Below are 21,982 nucleotides of genomic sequence, written 5' to 3'. Positions count from 1 at the left end.
AACCTGGGACCTTTCAGTCCGCAGTCCGACACTCTATCCACTGAGCCAAACCAGCTAGGGCTAGAATCTAGTTTCTTGTCTGATTCTGAAGAGAAGCAGAGCCTCTAAAAGAATGGCATTTGAAAAGTCAGACCAATTGTGGAGTCTCAACATGAAGGCAGCTAGAACTGAGTTCAGAACTCAAGCGTAGAGAAGAATGTGAGTTGCAACAGACATCACCTTCCACATTCTGCAAGCTTGGCCTCTATTAATTAGGTTATTGTTGCTCATAGTTCTCCATACTGCACACTACTTACTGTAATTGTAATTATGCATTTATTTGTGTGATCATTTGATTATTGTACGTCTTTCCTCCATGACTGCAGAGATTATGGACATTTTGTCTTAACATTGTCAAAATATAAGACTTTTAAGGCAAACATAGAACTAGGAAGTTGCATGAAATAGGATAAATGAACTGGAAAATGAGTTAATTAGGCATATGTATTTGGAACACAGTGTTGGGTCAACCTTCTTTTTCAGCTCTTAATGTTGTCTAGTTCTTGCATTGTCAAGTTCACATAACTGCCTGATGCTCTGACACGGGTTTAGAATATGTCTAACATGTTGTTTGAGGATAATGCCTGGGAATGCCTGAGAATGTATTTGTTCATTCAGCAAATATTGAGAAGTGCAAGATTACAAAAACACGGTCCTTACCTTACAGATACATAATGTGGAATATGCATACCACTTCCCTTCTCCATCCCTACCCCATCCTTGGTTTGTTCTTTCTTTTTTCTTTATTGATTAAGGTATTACATATGTGTTCTTACCCCCCGCCCCCATTCCCCCCACCTCCACCCAAGGTTTGTTCTTGATTCTGCATTCAGTTTAGCTCAAATCCAAGGAGCCCATAACAAATCAAGGAATATACACTGGTTTCTGGCCCTATGTCTGTGCCTGAGATGCTCCCATTAGCAAGGGGGACTGTCAGTGTCTTGGATCCTCCACAGCCTGAGCATCCCCTTTCTCTGTATCTGTGTGGAATGAGACCCCAACATTGAGACTTGGCTCCAGCTCTGTACGGGGACTCTCCTGCCAGTGAAGGAAGGAAGTATGAAGGGCACTAAACTTGGTTTCATCCTGGATCAGCCACAAACTCATTACATGGCCTTAGACAAACTCCTTTTCTTCCTCTGGACCTTGATTTCCTAAAAGAAAATGAAAAAAAATTGAATAAAAATTGGATAAGGTCTTTTTCAGGACTCACTTTCTAACTTTCTACCCATCACTGTATGACTATCACTGAGAAACCACAAAAAACAACAAAGATTCATGGTTTTTAGTTTTATAACAATCTTGTTTTGTTAAACATTATTTTTAAAATATTTCTAAAATAGCAAGTTCAACCCTTTATGAGGTCTCTGGCAGAAAACAGATGAAGATTAACAAGCTCTAAAGTATGAAATGGCAATGAAGTTCATCAGCAAAGGGAAGGTTTCACTCTGATTTTGAAGATCCTTTGGGGGAGGGAGGGTGGGTTAGGGCGGCTTCTGTTTGGATAAGCCCCGATCAAGTAACAGGCAGCGGGAGAGGGCTTGGATAGTTCAGAACAGTTAACATTTATTGAGCACCTATTAGGTGTCAGGCACTGTCCTAATTGCTTTGCATATATTATCCCATTTAATCCTCTCTGCTACAGAATGTCATTCAAACAGAAAATTAAAAGAGTTCTTTTCTAACAGGGCCAGCAAGGAGCAGGATGCTTAGCATCAGGAGGAACGTGCTAAGGGAGCAATTAGGAGTGCATTTCATTGAGTTTGTGGCTCTGCTGGTGTTTATGTTATTCACCAAAGGCTTTCTAGAAGTCTTTTTGGTCGTGGGAAGAGCCACTGGGTATCCCATGTCACTGCAGCTTAAATCCCATGTTTAATTATGAAAGACAATGGAGAAGAATGAGGTGGGCCTACTAAAGAGGAAAAGACCTGAACAAGTAGGTGGAGAGGGTTATGTGTTTGGTCTAGATTTGTTTACCCAGAGGATGTTCATGCAGTTATAAGTGGGTGAGTAGTTCGAAAAGGTGACTTGAAGAAAATTAGTAGGAGGACGTGATTGTATGATAAAATCACTATGTTTGTTTGCAGGGGACTCAGAAGCCAAATTATGTGTGGTTGGAAGCAACAGCTATAAACAACTACTGGAAGTGCTAACAGGCAACAGGGGAAGTTAGAATGTAGGGCTCACCATAGAGAAAGGATAAGGGAGGCTCAGGGATGTGTGCAGGAGGGAAGCAGGTGGTAGAGGGAAGGACTGAGGACGGAGAAGGGAGAGAGGGAGAGAGCCTGATGATCCAACTCTCTCTTCAGTTGACCTACTTAGGTCTCTCAGTTTCCTCAAAATCAATATTTCTCACCTTTTTGAAAAAACAAATTCAACCCCACAGTATTCTAAATATTGACTTTATTATAAAACAATATGCATTAAAATTTGTTTTATTCTATTACAGAATTTTATAAAAATTGCCCCAGTATTTCCCAGCTCATTAAAAAAAAAACATAACCCAATTGTTTAGACCTGAGACCTGGAAATCATCCTTGATTCTGTCCCTGACCTCCTGTATTCATAAAATAAAATTTGTTGAGCTTCTTCCATGAGCACATTCTGTTTCCCATTCATGGGAGCTCCCCCCATTCTGGTGTAGGAAGTCAGACAATGAACAAAATAAAAAATGAAATGATACAACATGATAAAGATGGAAAGCACCAAGAAGAGCAATATGGCAGAAAGGGTTGTAAGGATTGCTCATGAAGGGGCATGCAATTTTAAAGTACATGGTCACAGGGGGCTTTGTTGAGGAACATTTGAGCAAAGATGTTGAAAGAGTTGAACATTTGAGAAAGAGTTGAGGGGCTGAACCATGAGGATATCCAAACATCCTGGGGGAAATGTTTTTGGCAGCGGGAACAGAGGAACATGACTTGTATGTTCAAGGAACAGTAAGGCCAATACACCCGACTCCCCCTGCCTTAGGCTCTTTGTATCTACCTGGAGCAGTCCCCCCAGTCCCACCCCTCACCCCTGCTCTTCATAGACCAGTCCCTTCATGTCTCCAGGTTTCTCTCATCTGAGATGCTTCCTCCTGATTTTAGGGGGATACAAACATTCAATCCATAATAATATATATATGAATTGCATTATTAGGATAGAGGAAGTAAGCTTTGTAAGTAATAAAGATCATATAAGCTGTTTTCAAAATTCTCTTAAAGGATATAAAGGGAAGCAGGTACAATATTAATACTTGAAGAAGTGACATTCTTTTAACTTGTAAAATGATATTTTTAGTGTATTCATTTCTCTGTAATTATTGCTGTACTTATTTTGGTTCCCATGGGAACCTAGACATAGATTTTTCCTATTTCCCCCACCCCTTTGGGCTTCCACAAAGAAAAACGGACCACAAGGGAGTCTTCAAGAACTGCTTCAAGATTCGTTGTTCATCAGGTGGATGAGAATGATGAACACTTGCTGGGATAGCTCAGTGCCAGATGCTGTGGGAAAAGATGTATTGTGGGAAAAGAGGGGAACAAGCTATAATGCTTACCAGGGAGGGCCACCAATACTAGTTCTTTTCATTTTGTCACATGCTCATTAATAGAATTTGTGGAATTTAAGTCTCTATGGATATAGAATCCTAAGATGTGAGAAATAGAAGGAAATCGGGGTCTAAGTGTAATGCTCTTGCTTTATGGGTCAGAAATCTGAGATGCTTGGAAGGGAGGCCAAAGTAGCTTCCCACGACCAGGAACCATGATAAGTGAGGCCATATGTTCTCTTCATTGAGGCTCAGAATTTAATTTCTTTCTATTGAATACTCATCTCAGAAGAGTCCGTTGTGTCACAGTGGGGTCACAATGCTACCTTAAATATTCTTCTCATGAAGCCGGAACACGTGTTTTCCCTTCTATTTTTATGTTTGGATATGGTAATACCACTTTTCTAAAAACTGCCTTCCTTGTTGACATTTTCATTGAGTCTTTCCTCCAACTACCCAAAATAATGCAATGCATAACATGGAGCAAAATGTATAGAATCATCCAAATGCTTATTCTTGGTTATGAACTGCCAGATTAAAGACTTGCCTTGAGCAGGAAGAGAGTGTAGAACAAACGATAGAAATAATGAGGTGCCTGGCACTGAGCCTAGAGGTTTGCACGCAAAGACACACTGAAGCCGTTCAGCACTCCCGTGCATGAGCTACCTCACAGGTTTCCACCTCACAGGTGAGCAGAGGTTCTGAGAGGCTGGGCTTCAGGATAGAGTTGAGAGCCAGCATCCAAGTCCAGCTATGGGAGAATCAAAGTTTGAGCTCCTGATCTCTTCATTTGACTCATCAAAAGACAATAAATTGGTTCAAAGGTGTAGTCATTTTACATCCTCGGTTCCACAGCCTGTGTGTCATAGATGGATGATGAGGGAGCAGTTTCCACTGTGTTTAGAGCCCTGAGAAGGGTTTAATTTCACTGGACTCTGTGCTACGGGCTGTGAGAAGTCTCATTAGACAGCCTGGCTCAGGCAGATCAACCCTAGTGCCTTTGGTGACAGTTTCACTATCTTATTAATTCCTGTCCTGCAACTCTATCTACTGATTCCTCTCTTTCCTCTAGCCTGTGTCTGCTCAGAATATTTTTGGATTCTTCGGCCAACAGCTAAGTCAATCCTTCCTTAGCAGGATTGGTCATACACACAAAAGTGCACATGCATGCACACACATGTGCACACACACACACACCACAATTTGCCTCTTTTGGTTTACAATTCATTGTCAGCATTTTTCTGATTTTAATACTGACCCAAAACTATCTTTACATTCTTTTAATGACTATTACAACTCTGCTTGTCTGCTAACTTTTTATTTTTTGTTAATCCTCACCCGAAGGTATTTTTTTCCATTGATTTTTAGAGAAAATGGAAGGGAGGGGGGAAGAGAGAGAAACATCGATGTGAGAGAGAAACATCGATGTGAGAGAGACACATCAATTGGTTGCCTCCTGCACTTGCCCCAACTGGGGCTGGGGATTGAACCTGCAACCCAGGTACATGCCTTTGACCAGGAATCTAACCTGAGACCCTTGGGTTTGTGGGCAGACATTCTAACCACTGAGCCAAACCTGCCAGGGTTGTCTGTTAACTTGTAATCATTGGTATAGATAAATAGGACTACAGCCACTGTGAATCAACAACACAAGCATAGTGCTTTTTTTTTTTTTTTTTTTTTTTTTTTTTTTGTCAATCTAGGAAGAGATTCAAATAGTGGTAGCAACTGTTCACTCAAGGTAATGCATTTTCCTATAACTCCTTTGTGGATACAATGCCTTCGCCCAACAGGTGGCTCTCTAGGGAAGATTTCAGGCTTGGTGGTGGCCATCCATACTCCTAGCATTAACAATGCAAATGACTCTTTTATGTCTATTTCTAGGCCAATCTCTCACTCAAATTCTTTTTCTTTAACAAAAAATTTGAATTTTATTCTTTATCATTACACTGTGTGGTGCCAGTTTGTTTGTTAGTTTTTTATGTGCCTTGGGCATGAAACATGCCTGGCCACCAACACAGGCATCAAGCTGGGATGAACTAACGACTGTACATCTGCTTTGCCCCTGATGGGTATAAGAGCAACACCACCAATCAGGTGTCTCCTTGCCCATTGCCAGGGGGTGTGTGACGCCAGTTTTAAATGCAAAGCATTGAGCTCACATGAGGTCTCACCAAGATTTCCGATTGTGTGTTTCATAGTTTGTACATGCAAATGCATTTTGTTCTCACCAGAACAGTGAAAAGACCGAAAGATAGCTAGTAGGACAGTTGTTGTAATTGTGGTAAAATACAAGTAACAAAATTTACAGTGTAACCATTTCTAAGGGTACAGTGCATTCTCACAAGTTCAAATTGCTGTGCAATCATCACCACCATCCACTTCCAGAACCTTCGCATCTTCCCAAATGGAAACTGTCCCATAAAACACTGCTTCCCCCTCCCTTCCCGCAGCCCCTGGCATCCAGCATTCTCTGCCTCTCTCTATGACCTTGACCTCTCCAGGTGCCTCAGACACAGGGAATCCTGCAGTCTTCGTCCTTTTGTGACTGGCTTATCTCATTTAGCACATCCTCAAGGCTCCTCCAGGTTGTAGCAGGTGTCAGAATCTCCCTCCTTTCTAAGGCTGAGTAATATTCCTTCCTACAGCTGGACCTCCATTGCATAGCCACCATAGGTCCATGGACACCTGCGTGGCCCCCACCTTTGGGCCATTGTGAATAGTGCTGCTGTGAACACAGGTGTGCAGGTAACTTAGGTTCTGCTTTTGGTCCTTTTGAGTAGATACCCAGAAGTGGGATCGCTGGACTCACCCAGAGACAGACAGAGATGGAAAGAAACAGATAGAGACAGACAGAAAGAGAGAGAGATGAAATAGATGGATTGATGGAGAGAGCCAGAGAGAGAGACAGGGAGAGACAGACAGAAGGTTGCTGAGCTGGTCCGAGAGATGGAGGGAGGGCCCCTGCTCGCTCTGAGCTGCAGGCACTGAGTCAGCATGCCTTGCTCCAAATCCAGTTAGGCAGCCTGGCTGGAAGGTGCTGGGATTTCCAGCTCCCTCACTGGCTGGTCAAACTATATAAAAGCCTCCCCAGGCCCCCGGGGGGTGGGGGGCAGGGTTCCCAACTCGAATATATCATGTGGTGACAAGTCGTTTGGCCTAAAGAAAACAGCCTGGAGAACCCAGCTAGTTCTTACATCAGCACCATGTTGTCCAGTGTGAACTATCTTGTGGTTGAGGTTGGTTTGGGTGGTTTTTAGGAGAAGTGTAAGTGGCTCTGGCTCAAGAGATGCGCTCAGGCCTCTGTGGGCGTGTGGGCGTGTGGGCGTGTGCATCTGTACACGTGTGGTGTGAATGTGTGTGCGCGTTGCTGTTTGTGGCTCAGAATGAAGGACAGGTTTTGACCCTACAACCCTCACCAACATGGGCGCTGACAGTTCCCATTTGTATAGCAGTGCCTTCCTGTCTTCTCCATGTTGATGCCCTTATCTGCACACCCCAACCCCCAGGGGATGGGTACTGAGACAGTTTTATAGAGGAAAAAACAGCAGCTTACAGAGGTCCCTCCACGGCACAAGCTGGGACATGGTAGCCAGGACTTGTACTCAGCCTCTAGGAGCATAGCCCTCTGCTCTTTCCTCCACATGCTGCAGGGACATCCTGCCAGGCATTCCCCTCAGAAATAAGAGGTACAAATCTGGAATCCAAAGTCTTATCTGAGACCTGGTGGGCGGAGGGGAAGGGGGTGCCAGGGAGAAACAAAAACAAACACCTCCACAAATACTGATGTGCCTACTGCCACCTAGTGGCAGCATACAATAATTGCAGGGAAACTTTGCACCCAAATGGGCACAGGCCTGCAGGTATGGAGATGACTCCTGAGCAGACTTCAAATCTGATGAGGCAGAAGGTGCTGGAGGCCAGGCTTAAGTGGAGGTGGCAGGAAGGGAGTGGGCTTTGCTCCATGCCCAGCCCTGTGCCAGGTGCTCACCGTCCAGATCCTCTCTAATCCTGCACAAAAAGAGGCCTATTTTTGGATTGCTTCCCAGACCTCCTTCTCCTCCTCCGACACCATGGCAACCAGGTGGCAGCTGGGGGAGCCACCTGTGAGCTGGGCTGGGTTGAGGGGGAGGTGGGCTGGGGGTAGGGACTTCTGCTCCCCCTCTCTGAGCCTCAGTTTTGGCATCTAGAATATGGGTATGACAACCCAGTTGCTGGCTCCTGTCAACCCAGGTGCTCCAGGAAGCAGAGGCCCAGGGTGGACTCATCAGGAGGAAGGCCTGGGAGGTAAGGGCAGGGCTGGGGAGTACCCTGCCTCATCCTCCAGCTGGGGGCTCGGCAAGGCGGTGAGTAGTCCTTAAGCCACGTAGCCTGCACTTCCCACCAAGCAGCCTGCCCTGGTGCCCACTGCACTGTCACTGCCAAGGAGCTGCCTGGAGGAGCAGGAGACTGGGCCGAGGCACAGACACAGGGATGGATCTCCCTGAGCCCTGCAGCGAGAGGTCTAAGGGGTCTCTCCTGCTGGGGCACAGGGCTCAGCAATTCCCAGAACCCGGTCAAAGCCCCAAAAGGAGGGGCAGGGAGGGGTCTATTTCCTGGGGCTGCTGCTCTGATGACCACAGACTGGCCTAAACAAACAGGAACATGTGCTCTCCCTGTTCTGGGGCCAGAATCTGAAATCAGGGTGTCTGGGGCTGAGCTCCCTCCCAGGGCTCCAGGAGAGGGTCCTTCCTGCCTCTTCAGCTTCTGGGGCTCCTGGCCACATCCCTTCAATCTTCACCTGGCCCCACCCCCTTGTTCAGGTGCCTTCGCTCCTGTGTTCATGTGGCCCCGCCCCCCTGAGACCTTACATGGTCTCTGTTTCCAGGTGCCACCTCCCTGGTTGGCTGGCTGCCCCCTGCTCTCACACCTGTCAACAGTCCCTCTGCCAAAGTCCTTCCAGAAAATCGTTTGCACGTGCCATCTCTCTCCTGCTGGGACTGTGACAGCTGGGAGTGAAAAGGAGATAAGACAGCAGTGGCCCATCCAGAGTCCATGCAAGGGGTCCATAGGGGCCTGTGCAGTCCCTGGAAGCCTGGGAGAGGGAAGGGTGGTGAGGCGGGGATGCTGATTAGGGAGCAGAATGCCCTCAGGGCAAGTGGGGCACACACACAATCACCCCACATTCCTGTGAGGAGCAGCTGTGGCCCATTGTACAGGTGAAGCTACTGCAGCACAGAGAGGGCAAGCGACTTCCTCAAGGGCACACAGCGGTAAAAGGGCAGAGCTAAAAATGGGACCCTGGGCTGCCCACAGCCTGTGTCTCCTTTATCTGTGACCTCTGGGTAAGTGGCCCCTCACCCTGTGGTCATTTACTCTGATGGGCTTCACCCTTCCCCTCACCCCCCTCCTGTACCCCTAGTGGACAGGGGTCCTGTCATTGCACCAGTGCCTCTGGGCGGCTGCTCTCCTTGTCCCGCGGTCCCTCCCAGCTGGTAATCTTGGCGGAGTCCCGCTGCGTGGGGGCGAGGGCCTTGTGTGAAGAATGCCCAGCCTCCCTTCACCCCGCCATCTGTCTCACTTAATGCTTAACCTTCAAGTGCTTTGGAGACATTGTCTTTGAGCCAAAGCAATTGGACTCACTGGTGTCTAGAACTGTGCTGTCCAACATGGTGGGCAGGTGGTTACTGGGCCTGTGAAATGCAGCCCGTCTGAATTGAGATGATTGGTGAGTGGAACACACATGCAACTTCAGAGACTACAAGAAAAAGAGTGCAAAAGGTGGGCAGGTGGTTACTGGGCCTGTGAAATGCAGCCCATCTGAATTGAGATGACTGGTGAGTGGAACACACATGCAACTTCAGAGACTGGGTACAAGAAAAAGAGTGCAAAGTATCTCATTAATGATTTTTATACAGATGACATGCTGGGATGACATGTATGTATGCAATTAAATAAAACACAATTAAGACGAATTTCACCTGTTTCTTTGTAAAATGTGGCCATTAGAAAATTTCAAATGATAGACTAGTATGTGGCTTGTATATTTCTATTGACAGTGTTGTACTAAAACATCAAAATTGGGGGGGACTTCTGATCCCCGCCCTCCTTTCATGAGTGAAGAGTGATAACGGTAAGTCATTCTTCAGTAAGTTTTGCAGGCCTACAAACGTGCCTTAGCACTGACGAGTTATCTCATTGACTCTTGTGAGGTAGGTGCAATGGTTATGCCATTTTAGAGATGAGGCCTCCTGAGGGGAAGCAGCTTGTCCAGTGCTACATAGCCCATAATGTGGGTGCTCTGCGTAGCTTCAACTCCTGTGGGTATTGGAATGCACAAATACTTCCCAAGACATAGATGCCGTGGGCGTCTCCTCGGTTTTCTCTCACTGAATCCATTCTCCGGTAGCCACTGTACAATGGATTCCCTCCTCAACTATCTTCGCCCCCAACTGTGATCTCATTTTCTCTTTGAAAAGAACATATGCCCAATGCAAAGGAAAAAATCGTTCCCTTGGAGTAGGGACTTTTACGATGACTGCAAAATCGATTTTCTTAACTACCAAAGGCAAAGGCAAGTGGCAAAATGTCAAGCTGAATGACGGAAGGTGAGTTTCGCTTCTGCCCGCAGTGGCATCTTGTCATGGCAACACGAGCACGCGCACGCACCCACACGCGCGTTCCCACACAGAGCAAATCCCTCTTCCCAGACTCTGCAGTTGCAGTGCGGTGACATCTCAGACCTGGTCTCCAAAGTGCATTGAAAGGTGACAACAACACGCGGGCAGAAACGGTAGGGTTGGTGAATGTCCTTTTAAAGGACAACACTGGGAACCAGCATGCCAGCTCAGCAGGTTTGTCCTGCAGCTGAGAGTGGATTGTTCCTCCGCAGGGGAGTGTCAGACATACTGCCGGTTGGTACTGAGAGGACATGTTATACAAAAAGGACATCGCACTTAGTTCATTTCAGGAGAGGTACCCGAGAACTGAGAGCAGATGAGGGAAAGGCAGCTCATTCTTCTCATCTCATGCTAACCCTCCGACAGGCACTGAGTGGAACAGAGAACAAAACTGCCCCTAAGTATTTCAATTGCTTCTCTATCTCTCTGTGTTTTGACAAGCGCATAAAATTGAATTTGTGTCAGTTACATAAACACACATTACCTCCCAGCCCCTCTGGTAAATTGTGTGGGCTTCTTATGGGCCTATCATGCATGAAGGTGCTCCAGGAAGGTGCTTCTGCATCAGTAGGATGTGCAGCATGTGTCTCTGATGGGCTTGCAAACTCATGAGTTTATTCACTACTCTCAGAAGAGAGGCTGTGTCCCAGATGCTGGCCCAGGGACTGAGGGGTCAGAGATGAATTAAGAGACCATCTCCATCCTTCAGCTGCTCAGAAATGTTAAACGGTTTGTTCATTTTAAAAAACAAATTGCTCTAAGCATTATGGGTATTGTCCCTAAGGGGTCAGCTGTATAGCTTACATTTTATGTTATTGCCACTATTATCATTATTATTAGAAGAAGGAGGAGGCAGAGTGGAAAGATGTTTGAGCGTCAGAGAGGGCACGGCACACGTATTGTGGGGACTCCTGTGGAAAAGAGTTAGAGAGACCCGAATGGCAAATTGTTGCTTTTTGCGTTTGAAAGCATTTCTGTTTTAAACTGCGTGGAACGAGTGCAGACCAGAGAACTCACCTGTTAATGAACTAGTGTCACTCTTATATCAGAATCCTGCTCTTTAAGTAATTTTGCTGTGTAAATTTCCAGAAGTTTAAAAACATCGATCTTGTCCAATTATCTCATTTCTTTAGGTTATCAAATGAAGCTTAGAAGGAGGGCTGTCAAGTTTCCAGTTTATTCCCCAGGTAATTGTTTACCTTAGAAAAATTTTTGGCTTCATTCTTCCCATTAAGATCTTTATATTTTTCTTTGTTTCTAAAAGCAAATTGGCGGACTTGTTTCAAAGGCGCCTCTGTGTTCTCAGTCTGGAGTTTATTATGTTTGCTGGTGCCGACATGAGAGGATCTACATCAACTTTGTACCTTCTGTTTTCTCTCCTCAAGGTACTTTATGGCCCAGACTGCCTTCTGGATCAGGAAGATACTGGAAGCTGTAAAACGCACAAAGCCAGGCTTTGTTGCCGCGTGAGCGTGCCCAAGGACCCTGGCCCTGAGTGTTGCCACCACGTGGCCCTGTCACATGCTCCTCTGTTTTCCCCACTCCTCTTTCCGGGTCCATCCCTGGAGAGAGGATGGAAGAAGCCGGAGTGAAACCTGGCCGCCTGGGCCAGCTGCCCATGCACGGAGGTGAGAGGCTGTGCTTCTCTGGGCCTGTCTGGAGTGTGTGGGACTCACTCTCTGCTTTAGCGGGTTTGTCTCAGGCCACACCTGTCACTGTGCGCCTTGTGGGCTTGGCCCTGGGCATGACCTTGAGGACAGCCCAGTTCGCCTTTGGGGCCAGCCTGCTCCATTTCCCAGGGCTCTGAGCCAGGTGTGGTCACGTCACATTCTTTTGTCTCCTCCACACAGCTGGTACTCCCGAATAGCTGTATTATCCATGCCCGGGACTCTGTTCCATTCAAAAGTATTTTTAAGGCATTTGGAAGAAGGCATATTGCTTCTTTCTGATTACCAAGTAAGACATACTCAATGTAGAATATTTGAAAAACACTGGCGCGTGTAAGTAAAAACAAAACAAGTATGATCTATGATTGTGTCACCCAGAGTTAACCACCGCTAATGTTTTGTGAAATTCCACATAGAGTTTTAATCCTGTACCACAGGCATTTCTGCTCTGGAGATGCTCGGAAATGTGCTGGTAGGCCTTCTGCTTTCTCTCTTAATAATATGTTGTATTTTCCCATATCATCTAATGGTCTATGAGGCCATGCTTTGGTACGTTTGTGTGTGAGCATACAGGTGTACACAATGCTTTCTGGCGATTTCTTCCATAATTTAAAGCCCCCATTAGACAGACAACTATACAGGATTCCTGGCTAACATTCGTCTTCACTTGTGGTAGCCATGGAGCCCCCCCAAATCGTAGATTGTGATGTTTTACTGCTTACTCTGCGGCTTCTCCATGCCTAATTGCATTGTCATCCCAGTTTATTTTTTCATCAGAGTTTGCAAATTAAACAATGCAGTGCTTATAGGAAAAGTGACAGTCACCTGCCTATCTTCTCACCACCAAGAATCAGTGGTCTCCAGAGAACAGAATCATTGTTTTTAGTTCACCTATGGAGACTGTTTCATTTGCAAATGACAGAAAAAAATCGTCTGAATTGGTTAGAAATAGGTTTATGGAATATAATGAAAAATACAAATTCACAGCAGCTCACACATTTATCATTTATTTTCCCAGGTGAAAGAAGCCTGGAGGTACTCAGTCCATCTTGGCTTTGGAAGCTCCATGCTCATCAGGGACCAGGCTCTGCTATTTCCCCGCTCCCTGTGGCCTTCATTTTAAATGTCCACAGGTTGATTCTAGAAGTCGAAAACAGGAAACAACATTTAAATCATTATGACTGTGTAAATATTGTCCCTGAAGTCCCAAATAGTATGCTAGGTCATATTTCCTTGTCAGGGGGGGTCAGAGAAACAGGTTTGTGCCATTCAAGTTCAAATCCTTCTGTTTTGAAACACCACCAAACACCTTTGCCGTTTCTGTGAATTTTCTAAGATCTTACAGAAGCTAATTCACCTCTTTCCCCCACCCCCACCCCCTGCAGAGATCTCTCTTCCATGGTCATGCAGGCCATGTTAGACCAAGTACTGCCCCACACACAGCGGCATGGATATCTTATAGCCAAGAGGTAGAGCTGGAGCTCAGAAAAGAATTCTGGGCTGGAGTGCAAAATTTGAGAGTTGTTGGCATACAAATGATAATTGCAGCAAGCATTGTAGATGAAATAGTGTGGGACCTAGAGAGGGGGGAAAGAAAAGGAAGGGCTGACATTTAAGTGTTGGCCTGAGAAGGAGCTGGCAAGGGACTGAGCTTTTCAAATCTCAGCACCGTCGGAGAATCAATGAGCTGGGGGGTAGCAGAGGTGATGTTGAACGTTGCACCTGGAACAGAGGTTCTTGCTTTGCGTTCCTGGCAGATGGCGCCCAGGCTGTGCTTTGGTACCTACAGTGCCAGACGGCTCCAAATGTTGACAGTCTTACACCAACCTGAATTGTCTCTCTATGATATCCTGGCCCCTGTTCTGCTTTAACAGCAGAAATCCAAGCCTGATTTTATTGTTTTCTCTGCATAACAGCTCTCAAAATAGTATGAGATAATTAAGTGCCCAATAAAAGATGATCATCAGCCATTCATGTTGTTTATACATTATTGTTAATGATTTTTATTTCATGATTGATCAAAGCAAAGATTTTAAAGTCAGACAGGCTGAGTTGTAATTTTTGTTCTAGCCCTTTTTAGTCAAGTCATGTCATCTGAACATCAAGTTCCTTAACCTTCCTTAGCACAGTGACTAGCAAATAGTATGTGTTCAATAAATGTGTTATTCTATATAATAAAAGGCTAATAATGCAAATTGTCCCCTTGACTGGGAATTCGACCAGGGGGCGGGGCTGGCCAGCCAACCACCCGTGGCCTCTCCTTCCAGCCAGCCTGCCCTTCGGCCCCAATTGGGGCAGGCCGGCCAGACCCCACCTGTGCACGAATTCATGCACCGGGCCTCTAGTGTAATAATAAATGACAATAAAGTAATAAATGCCATGAGCTCCATTTGCCACCTATGCTTACCCTATCAAGTTTCACAATGTGTTGAGATTATCTGTGTCCATCCCTATCCCCTCTAGTTGGCTCTGTGTGCTTTGATAAAAAGGGGTCCATTTTTTCATTCATCACATTCCCCATGGTTGAACACAGGGCCTGTCCATAGAAAACTAGTAAAATGTTTGTGAGACGATATATGCCAGCTCCCTAGCTACCCAGGTTGCCCTTCTTTAAGCTTGAAATATAGGTCACATCATTCACTCACCATTGTATTGTAAGTGCCCTTTATTATCATTAGGAGGCCCCAAGGGGTCCCACATATGCTCCCGCGATCCAAACATGTCAGCCATACTCACTGTGTCCCTCTCCACTCTGACCACCTCCATTGCCGTCAATGCTGCTAGGTGACAGGTCACTGCTACCATTACCCATCATGAGATCACCAATGTCTGTGCCAGGGAATCTGGCTCTGAATGAACTGCCTCCCTGGTGGAAAAACATGGTCTCCTCCTGCTTCATTAGTTGGGCCCTGAACACAGAGTCTTGACTTGTGCCCAGCCTCTCACAAATCCTTTACAAACACTCCTGTTGGTTTGCACTTCTGACCCCTTCTCTCTATAGCTCAAAGTAGGCCAAGGAATCTGGAGAGTGAAAGGCCATTCCATATCTTCCTACTTTCTTCTTCTTCCCACTGCAGCTTCCGCTATGATTAGAGCCTCATCTCCTAGTTACAGGACAAAAACTTTCAGGTTTATGAATGGGACAAACTGATAGAGGGCAGGGAAGGCGGGTCAGTGTGCAAGACGAAGAGACTTGTTCAGGCTGGCCCCAGCCAGTCAAAATTGTCCCATCAAATAGAATATTTATAACTAGAGGCCCGGTGCACAAAATTCATGCATGGGTAGGGTCCCTAGACCTGGCCAACAATCAAGGCTGATCGGGGTCTTCCTTCTGGCTGCCGGCCAGGGCCTTCCTTTGTTCCATGCTGCCCCCCTGGTGGTCAGCGCATGTCATAGCAAGCAATCGAACTCCCGGTCTCCTGGTCGAACTCCCGAGGGGACACTTTGCATGTTAGCCATATATATATTATCCTCAAATAACCTTGTCCGTATTAAAATTCAGTTGTGCCATAAACTGGAAGTGGTAGTGGTTACACAACATTTGTCAAAGCTCATAGTACTGCAACCCCAAACCCAATGAATTTTGCTACAGACAAATTTAAAAATAAATTGTAAAATTTCAGTTGTGCCCAAGTTTTGTCTGGCAGGTCACACTCGTGATGTCTATCTCATCGATTTAGCTGCTCTTGGAAGACTTTGTTTTCTAGTTTTTCTTCCTGATAGGCTAAATATCCATTTATGTGATTTGTATTGATAATAAAACATGAATTAGTTAACGGCCTTTTCAAACATAAATTGATCAAACCCAACAATAACAGGAAGACTAGAGGACAAAGGACAGCTAAGCACACACACAAAGGACCAGGAGCCTCTTATCTGGACAGCGATAACTCCGGTTGGCTGCCCTTTATCTGCCTCTATTCTCTGCGGCTTAAGGAGGTCGGCTTTTCAGTGTTCAAACAGCAGGTCCATGCAGACTTTGCCTCACAGCAAGTTTCTAAGAACACCTGTCTTGAACTTGCAGTCTCAGACTCTCTTGTTCAAATCATGTAAATTCCCTTTGGAATAGACGGGCTACCCGGCGGCTGTTTCCTAGTTTAGAGGCGTCTGAGCTTCTCCTTCTCTGACTCCTCATCCACCTGATGTCACTGCATCGGGACCACCTGTTCCGTTTCACAGCCCCTCCTGCTCACGAGTCTATTTCTCCTGAAGCTACATCCTCTCATAGAAGTGATTGGTCTCTCTTTCATCCACAGGGATGTGGGGTCCCTTGGTTACTGGGTACCTCTGACCCCCTGGAAAGCACAGAAGCTCTGAAAGCAAATCCAATGGTACTGTTCATAGTTCCATCCATTCCACTCTCACCAAGGCAGTGTCCACTCTCAGCCAGGCTCTTTCTGAAGCGCAGCGTCTCTTACCTCTAGGAGCTTAGGTTTCACTGGCGAGTCAGAGAGTAAACAAGTAAAGAGCACATCACTGAACTAGTCACAGAGTAAGATCAGGACTACAAGTGACATGAGCAGAGTGCTAGGACAGAGTAATGGGATGGGGGGTGAGTGGTCAAGAGGAGACCTCTCTGCAAAAAAAGATGTTTAGGCTGAACCAGAGGAGTAGCATTTCAGGTCTATAAAACAGCAGATGCAGAAGTCCTGAGGCCAGAAATGGCTGTGCAGGACCCAGCATGGCCATAGCCCTGCACGGCCAGAGCATAGCTGGACGAGAGTGTGGTGAGCTGGGCCAGGAGCGGAAGCAGAGTCCAGGCGAGGGCTCCCTGGTGGCCAAATTGAGGAGTCTGAGCAAAGAACCTCGCTCATCAGCTTTGATTTGGGTTTGGTGGAGAGGAGATAATTATACAGGGATTGTGGGGAAATAAGAATAAACAGGGCCCTCTATGGGAGAGTTGACAACAAATTGCAAAGGCTTCTCCACTCACCACTTTTGTTAGAAGTTGTTTCCTGAAATAGAATGATTGTCTGTAAGGTAAACAAAGGACTTTTATAAATGACCCAAGTGCTCATGGATGCCACTGCCTCTTGTTCTAGGGTTTTATTTATTCTGTGGCGTTTATTACAATGAAGCCAGCCGCCCTGGCCTCATTACGGGAAAGGTATTCACAGTTCGGTTTCCGTGCAGCTGCATTAAAACTCTTTTTCCTAGCCCAGCCAGCGTGGCTCAGTGGTTGAGCTTTGACCTATGAATCAGGAGGTCATGATTCGATTCCCAGTCAGGGCATGTGCCTGGGTTGTGGGCTCAATCCTCACTGAGGGACCTGCAGGAGGCAGCCAATCAATGATTCTCTCTCATCATTGTTTCTAGCCCTCTCTTTTCCTCTCTGAAATCAATAACAAAACATATATATTTAAAAAAAAACACTTCTTTTTTCTAACTGTTTAAATTTTCAGCAGCTCTTAAATGGATGGAAGGTGTGCAGACTTTATGTTTATGAGTTCAAGAGAGGCATTGATTTATTTTAGTAATTTGGGTTTGGAATATAATTTCCATTTTCTTTGTTCCTTTTTGTTCTCTCTCTCTCTCTCTCTCTCTCTCTCTCACACACACACACACACACACACACACACACACACACACACGGCCCCTAAGACATCCGAAGCAAAATAAACTTAAAACAAGCTCTGAGACTTTTAAGATACCCCTAAGGTGTGGTGCTGCTAAGGCACTTCAGCTGTTATGCAGTGAGTACCAACAGGACGTTTAGTATTTGTACTAGTCAAGCAGGGTGTGGACAATCAGAAGAGAAAAATAGCATTTGTTTCTGCAGGCTGGACGAAATTAACAACAGAAAACCTGAACATGTTTCAAGTTTATAAGTGAAATAATGGAATCAAAGTCTTCATCTCCTCCGAGTGGTGTTTCTGCTTGCTAAAGCTGAGGTTGGTACTGGAGGCTCCTGCCATGAGCACCTGCCCTCCTCCTTCAGAGATTGAGGAAGACACCACACAGACCCACTCCCAGGTGCTCTCAGCCTCTCTCTCCCATCACCCTCCATGTGGGCTGAGCAGAGAAGGGCAACTCCTAACAGCCACTGCACTGTGTAACCACTGGTTCAACAGCTTCTTGGTGCCTCAGTTTCCCTGGCCTGTTCCAAGCCAGGAAGCTGGAACACTCTGGCATATTGAAGGGCTCTTAGTTGCTATTTATTATTTTCAGGCTGCCAACTTCCATTTGCACTTCCTAACAGCACCCCAAATTTACTGGGGAAATAAAGTCTCCTCGTTGTGTGTAGCCTTGGTGGAGGGACCTCCTCACTCTGATTCAGAATGGGGAGAGGAGGAGACGCAAAGCTAACGTTGGCCAGTCTGGTGTGTTCTCCAGAGATTTTGAACTTGGGTGAGTGACCCAAGGAGGGAGAAATGATGGAGGCCATTCATTGTGTCCAGAAGCATGGCCCACTGTCCCTAATAGAGTTTCTCTGTGAATTAGTTGCTGCACTTTCAACTTTTTGGTTCTGTGGGGCCTTTCTGATACCGGCTTCTCCAAGCCCGGATTCTAGAATCCCAGTTATTCTGTGAGCCCCTATCTAGTTCCATAATTTTTCTTTTGCTTGCTAGCTAGCGTCCTTTTCTGTGGCTTGCTATCAAAGGCCTTAATTGAGATGGTTCAATAACTACTCCTAGAATGAATACATTTATGGAATGGAGACAGGCCTAGATAGTATCTCAGGCCTTTTGTGACTTCTTCCTTTTTTTTGTCATAATCAGAGAATTGAATCTCACCTGTAGATGGGTTTTCTTGGAACTTGGAAAAGCATCAAAGTTTTCTACAACTCTCCTTTTGGAGGCAAACATGTTTTTATTTTTATTTTTAAATTTACCTTCACTGTTGAAAGTATTACAGAGGCGAAGATGTTTTTTAAAAATAAACTTAACTTTTAAGTTTATGCTTATTGTATGGTATTTAGAAAATACAGACCAGTGTAAAAAGAATATAAAAATATTCATAAACATGTTTCTGTATAAGAAATACCAATTGTCAAAATCATGTTTAATACCCAAATGATATTTCATGGTAGGGCTAATATATTTAGCTAATTCCCTGTTGTTAAATGTTTGGGCTATTTCCAATTCGCTCTTACAAAAGATTCTGCAGTGAACATTCTCTTTGGTAAGTCTTTGTGTACATAGGCTTCTTACCCTTAGGATACATTTTAAGAAGTAGAATTCTTGGGCCAAAGAGTTTTCATGTTTATAATAATCCAATTACAAAAGTATCCTTTTAAAAATAAAACTGATTAAAAACATAGCCCTTTTATTGTGGGACTCTTCTTTAGCAAAAGCAAAACAAACATAACACCAAGAAAAGTCTATTTCAAGGTATGCATCAAAGCAGCCTCATTTAAAACCACACCATATTAACTTAGTCGCTTCCATTAACCAGCTCCATTAAATAGAAACAGATCATGCAAGAAAATTTTATGAGTAGCCCTGTCTGCTCAACACAACCAGACATGGCACTTGCTCTCTTCATCCATTTATTCACAAAACAGTTATTGAGTCCCTACTGTGTGCCTGGACTGGCTCAAGGGACTGGGCCATAGAAAAGGAGGTGAGATGTGGTCTCCACTTTCGAGGCACTCACCACGCTGGGCCATGCAGACACATAAATGACTCAAACACCAAGCGTGGTGGTAACCGCTGCAGAACAGAGGTGAACACAGCGTCGTGGGAGCAGAGGGCCAAGAGCAGTTTCAACCTGTGCACCGACAGTCTTCTCCTCTCCTTTCTTCTCTTCTCTCCATTTGAAATGGAATATACCTGAGACAATGAAAAGTTCTGGGAAATCAAAGAAGGGAGAGATCTGGAACAGCTCCATGGAATCCGTGTGCGGTGAGGAGAGGGAGGACTGACAACACCTGGCGGGCATGCTGGAGAGGGCACTGGTACAGACGAGAGAAGAAGAGGTGTTCCAGGAACAGACTGCTTGAAAATGCAAGATTTGGGTAGAGCAAGATGCTAAAAGTAAGGACTACCTTGGACTGCTCTTAATAACAAGATAAGACACTCAAGTGTACCTCCAGCAGTAAAAGAGAGGCATTGTTCTAGCTAATGCTGCTGCGAAAAATCACTTAATGGCTCAAAGTAACACATTTATTATGGCACAGCTTTCTAGATCAGAAGTGTGATATGAGTCTCATTGCACTTAAATCAAAGTGTCTGCAGGGCTGCCTTCTTTTTTGAAGACTTTAGCTGAGACTCTGTTTCCTTGCCTTTCCCAGCTTCTAGACTAGAGACTGTTTGCCTTGTTTGGCTCAGGACCCCTTCTTCCATCCTCAAGGCCAGCAACAGCTGTTCAAGTCCATCTCACATCAGATCACTGTGGTGCCTCTCTCTTAGACTTTTAAGGACACTTTTAAGGGCCCACTCGTATGATCCAGGATAATCTCTCATTTTAAGGTCCTTTATTTGATCACACTTGCAAAGTCCCTTCTGCCCTGTGAGAGAACATATTCCCAGGTTCTTGGCATTAGGAGGTGGTTATCTTTGGGGAGGTGTTTTTTTGTCTTCATGGCAGGGTTTTGGATCAAGAGTGACATCACTGAGGACCTCCCCGAGGAAGAGCATGCTGACATCAGGAAGGAGGAAGGATTGGAAGGCAGAGACCAGGTAGCAGATCTTTTTGCTGATTCCGTCCTGTGGGAAGAGGGAGGCAAGGACAGATGTCAGAGGTAGAGCTGGGACAGACTCCCTGGGAACTGGCAAGCGGTCCAGTGGAGAGCGAGGAGAAGGGGAACAGAGGCAGAGGCATCAAAGATGATTGTGAGGATAATGGTGTCGTGTTGTCAGATGCGTTGGGTGTAGGAAAATAGCATAGCGATCAATTCAAGTTTGGATCTTAATATCTTTGTAGATAAATAATTTAATGTTTCCACTTTTAAATTTTGAATGGGGTATATAAGAGGAATAAAGATTCAGGACATATTCATGCCAGGGAGAGAAGGCACAGGTGACTACCTGAATGGCAGGGAGTGAGTGGTGTTGCGACGGAGACAAAGCACGAAGGTGGTGAAGAAGAGGTGACAGGACGGGGACAGACTGAAATGGGAAGAGAGAGAAAGTAGCGAGTAAGATGGGGGAGGAATATAGACCATGAGGAGGACAGACATGGCAGAAGAAGTGAGGGGAAAGAGGCAGGAATATCAACAGAGAGAGAAGCTGAGAAGGGGACCTGCTCCGAGTTTTTGGCATGCTCAGTGTCAATTTCCAGTTCACTGGGGTTGTACTCACAATTGTAAGTTAGTCGTCTTTAAGACTGTCTTGGGAGACTTATTTGCATTCAGAGCTTAGTTACTGTCTCGGCTTCTCTGTTTTGTCAAGCTCCCACGCAGACTCGGTGGTCCTGAGGGGGTGAATTCTCCGGCTAGCAGGCCTTTTGGCCCTCTCAACTGTCTCATCCAAGGAAGGTTCTTTCCCCCTCCCTTCCCAACATGCTTTAACTCTTCACCTGTGTTGACCCTGCAAGTTGAGGCCTTCCTCAGATGTGTTGAGGAAAAATGTGTTGCGTCCTGTCACAGTTCCTCGCAGACATTACAAGCACTGGGTGACACCCAGGCAGGAGCTTTGGTCAGTCTCAACACAACTGCCAGCTCATGGTCCCCATTTTACAGACAGAAGCACTGAGGCTCGGCTCGGGTCTAATTACGTGCTCAAGGTCACAAGTGGACAGAGCTGGGAGAAACGCTACCTCCAGATCCAGAAAGCAAATAGTGGATTAAGAAATATTGGCCGGATCACTTACGGAGACTTCCGGATAACAAAACATTGCCTCGGGAAAACTTGGGAGCCTTGCATCTAAGGGACAATGGAGCTCACTCTGAACCCTGCTCCCAAACGGACCCTGGCCGGGCAGTGGGCAGAGGGAAGTAAGCTATTGAGGGGTAGGGTTTCTCCTGGCACGGGCACCGCACGCGCTTTCGCCTTTCCTATTTATCTTACAGGAGAGGAAATGGGCACTCAGAGATGTTCACCAACTTGCCCAAGGTCACCCAGGAGCCGGCAGTGAGCCCAGGACAGCGATCATTCCAGGAAGGCGCGGGCCGGCCAGCCCCGGGGGTGAGGTCCTTCCCG

The 21,982-nt window shown here is 45.8% G+C and overlaps 1 protein-coding gene across 1 annotated transcript in view; it reads left to right on the top strand.

Annotated features, from left to right (window-relative positions):
* The window catches only part of HTR4 (5-hydroxytryptamine (serotonin) receptor 4, G protein-coupled), a 166,335-nt gene that overhangs the window by 22,057 nt on the left and 122,296 nt on the right, over window positions 1-21,982 (top strand). The window contains exons 5-6 of the mRNA XM_014543063.1: window positions 11,367-11,420; window positions 11,619-11,861. The gene's annotated coding sequence lies outside the window, so the exon portion shown is untranslated. The remainder of the gene's footprint in view (window positions 1-11,366; window positions 11,421-11,618; window positions 11,862-21,982) is intronic.

Source organism: Myotis brandtii, unplaced genomic scaffold (assembly GCF_000412655.1).
Source record: "Myotis brandtii unplaced genomic scaffold, ASM41265v1 scaffold32, whole genome shotgun sequence".
Classification (NCBI taxonomy): domain Eukaryota; kingdom Metazoa; phylum Chordata; class Mammalia; order Chiroptera; family Vespertilionidae; genus Myotis; species Myotis brandtii.
The sequence above is the reverse complement of the archived record's forward strand: the minus strand, read 5'-3'. Positions and strand labels throughout refer to the sequence as shown.